The 7,306-nt window shown below is 32.4% G+C and overlaps 1 pseudogene; it reads left to right on the top strand.

Moving 5' to 3' along the window:
- Positions 1-2,678: 2,678 nt before the first annotated feature.
- The window catches only part of LOC107685443 (phosducin-like protein 3), a 5,877-nt pseudogene continuing 1,249 nt past the window's right edge, over positions 2,679-7,306 (top strand).

Here is a 7,306-nt window from a genome sequence, read left to right as displayed (position 1 = left end):
ATAATGTGGTGTAGTCATGAGGTGCTAGTTCAAATTTAAAAAATGCTTCTACAAAAAAAAGTTTCATGTGCAGATATGGTCTTGTTTTGGGATCTGTGCCTTTGTGCATACGGACATCTGACTGCTAAGTAGTAACTGTGTTTTTCAGCAATAGTGTGCACCCTTAATTTACAGAGAAAAGAAGGTCAGGGAAAAATCTGTAGATGGAAAGTTCTTTGTGCATTACCGCCACCTATTTCTCAAATGGACCATTGACACTATACAATCTCAATTAGGAGTGTCAATGGTTTCGTGTCTTTACACATCAATGTGTCGTCAGGAGCCGCAGGGTTTCATTTGGTTGTGTTTGTGTATGTTTTTTTCTCAAAGCCGTGATTCCCATCCACTTCCATTATATGACTGACAGACTGCAACAGTTTGAGTTAAAAATCTCCGTTTGTGTTCTACTGAAGAAACAAAGTCAACTACATCTTGGATGCCCTGGGGGTAAACAGATAAACATCAAATGTTCATTTTTGGGTGAACTATCCCTTTAACAACTGCAACTTCTCATAACCAGTTTATTTCTTGTAATTTATTCACAATTTCAACTTTCTCACAATTGCAACTTTCTCATAATGTAACTTTACATCTCAACTTTTTGTTTTATCAGTTTCAATTCAAAATTGTTTTTTTTTTTAATTCCAATATTTAATCTGAAATTATTACTATTTATCTAAAATGGTTCTATTTCTCACAATTAATTGCATATTTATTTCTTGTAATTCTAATAATAAAATTTATATCTCACAATATAAATTTTTAATCTCAAATTTATTTTTTATAACTCAAAAATAGTTCAGCATTCATAATTGCAACCAAAGCCGTGATTCCCATTCACTTCCATTATAAGACTGATAGACTGCAACGGTTTAAGTTAAAAATCTTCGTTTGTGTTCTACTGAAGAAACAAAGTCACCTACATCTTGGATGCCCTGGCGGTGAGCAGATAAACATCACATTTTCATTTTTGGCTGAACTATCCCTTTAATATAGCAAATAAACTTTGGCTGCCGAGAATCACACCTGTCTCTGTAAGTGGCAGCCGCTCCTCCAATCAGAAGAAGTCTCTGCCTGTCAATCATTCGCGCGCTCTGGCGGTGGGGGCGGGGCTTTAGAGAGAGGGGGCGGGGCGTGACGGGATTCAGTGATCGATAACGCAGCTAAAATGATTAAATTAAACCTAGTCCCAGACTAAAATATAATTCTGAGCTGTTTCAACTGAAAGAAACTTGCACTGGTTGATCTTAAAATACATCAGTGCCTTTGTTTTGTCTCAAGAGGGACACCAGTAGTGTTTTTTGTTTTCTTAAAGCACGTTTATAGAAATGACTTACATGTCCTAATTGAACTGTGGCCTAATCCTGGTTTAGTCTAAAACCTGTCTGTGAAACCAGGCCGTGGTATATTTATAAGAATAATTATATTGTATTCAAATGTATATATGCAAATAATCAGCAAACTAAATGTCCACAATTATTCTGGTATTATTTGCCATTTTTTATTAAAAAAAAAAAAAAAAAGAATAAAAACTCTGGATTGCAAATCAGAGAAAATATGTTTTAGTTCAATTTAAAATATAGGTATAGTTATTATAACAAGATCCCTTATCCACAAATCTAAATGGGCACCACAAAAGCCCTCATTTTAAAACCGAAATAATTTTTCTTCATACTTTAATAGCAATAAGACACAACAAAGCAAAATAAATAAATAGAATAAACTGTAAATTACTTAAATGTATCCTTAAATCGATTAATTTAATGCACAATCCTGTATGATTTTGCTGATCAATATAACATAAAGCTATAGATAACATTTTATATAACATGTTGCTGAATGTTCAAAACGTCCAGTTTTTAAAAAAATGTTTTAAAAACGTTTTTCTTGGTTATATAAACATTAAAGGAACGTTACATTTCATCATTTTGAAACATTATGACAAGGCTATTCTGAAACAAGTGTAGCATTTAAACAACGAACATCCAACTAAAACTTTTCTGAATGTATAATTAATGTTTTTGTGCTAACGTTTTGACATTGACTTGAACAAATGCTCTATTAACGTTAAGATGGTTTCTTCATAATTTTAAGAGAATATTGCCGGAAGTTCTAAGATGTATATTTTCTTTCTCCTTTTGTTCTCTTCTATTAATATTTGAATATCCTTAGCAAGATTTGATTTGTTATTATTGATGATTTTCATGGTTTCATTTGATTTTGCAGTAAGAAAGTCAGGATTGTTTGCATATATTCCTTCAGTTTAATGTCAGAGACAGTAAATACAAGCTTTTGGAAATGTGAAAAATTCTCTTTCTGTACTAAATGAGAATAAACAGATTTACATTATTAATCTGTTCATTATCTCAGCAGAGTTTTGTATTCATAAGTCAAAAGTAATTCAGAAGAAACCATCGTATATACTTGAGTTTATTTGCAAAAACAGATAACTCTTTTTTTTAATATGTTCAAAAATCATGTTTTTTATTATGTTATGTTTTGATTGTGTTAGTTAGCCATATGTTTGAGTTATTTTTATCCCGACTGCAGTTTGACTGAGATTAATTATCAGTTTTAGCAAATGAACTCTATATGAAAACTGGATGATTTCAGCTGTTTACGTGTTCTCTTGAGCTAATATGAAGGAAAGGGTCTCTCCAGGAGTGGAAAAGTCAGCTGTGTTTGGAATGGAAAGGTTTATAGTTTGATTACAGTTAGTTTTATTATACTCCACTAAAACTAAGACCGAAAATAAAAAAAATTTTTGTTAATTGAAATAATAAAAGTCAGCTGAAATTAAATATGACAAATAAACTTCAGCTAGTTGCCAAAGCAGCATTTCTCATTTGTGTTTTAATTTTAACTTTAAGTGTTAAAATAAATTAAACTAAATCTGAAATTAAAATGTCTGAAAAACTATATATAGATGCATTTAAAACAACAACATTTGAAAGCCTGTTTCTGCCACAGAATAATAAAAAACAGTAATTCTGACTCTTTATCTCACAATTCTGACTTTTCTTCTCAGAAAATGTACATGTCTGGCAGCTTTTATTCAGCATTCCTAGAAAGAAAAGTCAGAATTGTGAGAAAAAAAAGTTGCAATTATTTTTATGGCGTGGAAGCAAGCTTCCATAACAACTAAAATGACTAAAACTCTAACTGAAATTAAATTGGAAATGCTAAATATCCAAACAAGAATGAATTCAATATAAGTATTAATAAAAGCTATGAGAGTATCTCAATGGTAGTAAAACACCAGAGAGAACAGACATTATTATTGAGCGGTGACTGTAATCTGATCAGTTTCAGTAAATGGATGTAAAGTGATTGGTCTGTGAATGCTGGAGCTGCAGTCATCAGTGTTTCTGAATGTAGGATCCTTCCTCCCAGAGAAGCCCCGGCGGAGGAAGAGGAGGAAGAGGAGGAGGAAGAGGAGGAGGAGGAAGAGCGGTCCGTCACTGATCCTACTAAAAACAATATAGACATTTAAAAAAGGTAACACTTAAAGTCTTTATATATAATGTTATAAAAGTATTTTTAATGCATTAATTATAATTGTGATGTATAATACGCTGTATGATCTCCTGAATAATTGTAGACACTGATATAATATTTATCTATTCATTGAACGCACCTTTAGAAAGTATTATGCATTAAAACACACAACAAACTACCAATTTGACAACAACCAAGGAATCTGCAGATATTATAATGCATTTACCTTTGGTTAAATTTTTTATGAAAAGATATAATGCATTACAGCATACATTATGATTGATTAAAACTGAATCTGACTATAAAGACATTTAAAGTTTGAAAATACTGACACTGATAGACAGTGCTGGGGGTAATGCATTACAAGTAACGCGAGTTATGTAATCAGATTACTTTTTAAAGTAACAAGTAACGCATTACTTTTTAATGTAGAAGGAAATATCTGAGTTACTTTTTCAAATAAGTAGCTCCAGTTACTTTGTTTCCATGTGTTGAGTGACAGCTCTGGTGTTGCCATGGTGACAGAAATCAGGAGTAAGTGCAGAGCGTTGTGTGTGAACATGATCTTACTGTAGTTCTAGACTAAATATCAACATGTGTTTACTCATCTCACTGCACACAAACACATTCAGTGTTCCTCACAAGCTGATGAAGGTGTCGGAATGAGCCACGAACATCTTAAACTCAAACCTTTTATACACTTACAGTCTACTACCTCTAACCCTAAAAAGTGCAAACCCATAAATAGACATCAGAAAATTTATTTATTGCTATTTTCCATCTTATTGGAACTCAAATATTACAATTGCATGCTTTTTTTTTTCAAAGCTGGACTCTTCTTTCTGATTGTAATGTTTGTATCCCCAGGATATGTACGATACTTTGGGGGATAAATTCACTGAAAACAGAACACTTGTTAATCAATGCTTGTTACAACGTGGTTGTAATTCCTGAACGCTTTGGAATACAGACCTAAGCTTGGTCTCTTTTAAAGAAGACACATAGCAGATTATTGCTGAAATAATTAGCATTTCAAAAAAACTAAGTATAAAAAAAGTTATAGAAGTTTAGGTTTACAGTAAAAATGTGGTATACAGGTGCATCTCAATAAATTAGAATTTTTGTTAAATGTGAGCCAAAATCATCACAATTAAAAGAACCAAAGACTTAAACTACTTCAGTCTGTGTGCACTGAATTTATTTAATACACGAGTTTCACTGAATTACTTGAATTACTGAAATAAATGAACTTTTCCACGACATTCTAATTTATTGAGATGCACCTGTACATTTTTTTATTTTATATAAAATAAAACATTTTATAAAATGTTGCACTATAAAATCAAAGCCTTGTGCCTAACCAAGTTATGTTCCAAATTTGAAGTTGATATCACAAAAATTGTGGTTCCTGTGAGATTTTGTTTGGGCACTATACCAAAAACAACCACTGGGTTACACCCAAACAGTTTTCTGTCACAAATCAATCATTTTCTGTCACAATATCACAATATTCACCAAATATGGAACCTTGACTGTCAGACCTTCCCAGTGATATCTGTTTTGACAAGATTACAAAAAGATTAGATTTTCTGAAACACAAGACACAAAGTCTCAGTCTATATATATGTTTTTATATCTTGATTTATACCCCTAAAAGAGCGACGTATTCCCTGAGACACAAAAATTTAGAGACAGATTACAAAACTGTTTAATTCATACCAAGACAACAACTCTGAGTTAGAACAGGGCTTGTTGCAGTGTGGTCGGAAGATACAGTAAAAGTTATTTCTGTATTCTAGTGTTTGGAGCGGAGACATTCAAGCCTTAAGCTAGTTTTGGTCGAATGAATGAAAAACTAATGGAGATCTGTTAGAAGTTGTATTTTAAACTCTGAAGTTTTGCTAATACAAGACATTTACATCTGCAGACCACACTGAAGTATTGCGTTCCATATAGTTATTCCTTAAATGCTCTTTAATTGCTCCTAAAGTCTTAAAGTCCTAAATAGCCAAAAGTTTTTGAACAGTAAGATTTTTAATGTTGTTTTAAAGAATTATCTTCTGCTCAGCAAGGCTGCATTTATTTGATCCAAAAACTGTAAAATTGTGAAATATTTTTACCATTTAAAAATAACTGCTTTTTATTTGAATATGTGTTCAAATGTAATGTATTTCTGTGATGCGCAGCTGTATTTTCAGCATCATTACTCCAGTCTTCAGTGTCACATGATCTTCAGAAATCAGTATAATATTCTAATGTGCTGCTCAAAATTATTATTTTTTTTAAATATTATTATTATGGAATTTTTTCAGGTTTCTTTGATGAATAGCAAGTTCAGAAGAACAGTATTTATCTGAAATAGAAATCCTTTGTAACATTATAAATGTCTTTATCATCACTTTTGATCAATTTAAAGCATCCTTGCTAAATAAAAGTATTCATTTTTATAATTTCTTGCCCAAAAAAATACATAAAAATTACACTGACTCCAAGCTTTTGAATGGTATAGTGTGTAATGTTACGAAAGCTTTTTATTTCAGATAAATCTTTGGATCTTTCCATTCATCAAAGAATTCTGAAAAAAATTTACTCAACTGTTTTAAATATTGATGATAATAATAATAAAGTGTTTTTTGAGTAGCAAATCAGCATATTATACGGATTTCTGAAGATCATGTGACACTGAAGACTGCAGTAATGATGCTGAAAATACAGTTGCGCATCACAGAAATATATTACTGTTTAACACATATTCACAAAGAAAACAGCTGTTTTACATTATAATAATATTTCACAATTTTACTGTATTTTTGCTTTGTTTCTGATCAAATAAATGCAGGCTTGGTGAGCAGAAGAGACTTCTTTAAAAAAAAAAACATTAAAAATCTTACCGTTCAAAACTTTTGACTGCTAGTGCACCTTCATAAAACCTGCAGAAATCCATATTCTGACATATAAATAAATGCAGCTCATTTCATCAAATCCGTACTGTATTATTGAGTCTTATATATGACTGAAACAGTGTCTGACTCCTGAATCTTTGTTTCTGGCTCAGGATCCCGCTGTGTACTCTGATACACCAGCATCTGTCTCAGCTGGCCCGGAGGTTTCCTGAAGTCCATCTCCAGCACCTGCATTCCCAGCTACCCCGACCGGAACCTGCCTGCACTCTTCGTGTATCACGAGGGAGAGATGAAGGCGCAGTTCATCGGGCCGCTGGTGTTCGGAGGAATGAGCCTCAGCTGTGACGGTCAGAAACACTCTTATATCTCATCAAACACACACGAGAAGCTTTGGCTGTTGTCAAGTTTAGCAGAATCTAACTGAATAAATCTTCATGCAGCTATTTTAGTGATATACAGATATACAGTCAAACCAAATATTATTCAGGCACCAGATATCATTTTTGATATTTTTTCACTAGTGTGTGCAGGACACTATAGCTCATTTATGTAAGTGAGGAGGGCAAAATAAAGTGAACTGTGGCATATTATACCCATAAATTCGTCATACAGTGGACTACCAGTAAAATTTATCCAAATTTGGGACCAAAAATGAGATTTGACACTTTGACCTGAGCATGTTTTGTTACATACCTTTCTATCAAAGTTGTTCTGACACAGTTTAACTCCGAGTTCTTCTCATATTTTATTACCATTTTCTAAACTATAGCAAATAATGTGAGAAATGCTGAAGGTGTCTGAAATTTTGGTTTAACTATATAAGTGTGTGTGTGTGTTTGTGTGTGTTTGTGTGTGTTTGTGTGTTT

Source organism: Sinocyclocheilus anshuiensis, unplaced genomic scaffold (genome assembly GCF_001515605.1).
Source record: "Sinocyclocheilus anshuiensis isolate Anshui unplaced genomic scaffold, SAMN03320099.WGS_v1.1 scaffold661, whole genome shotgun sequence".
Lineage (NCBI taxonomy): Eukaryota > Metazoa > Chordata > Actinopteri > Cypriniformes > Cyprinidae > Sinocyclocheilus > Sinocyclocheilus anshuiensis.
This window is presented reverse-complemented; position numbering and strand designations above follow the sequence as displayed.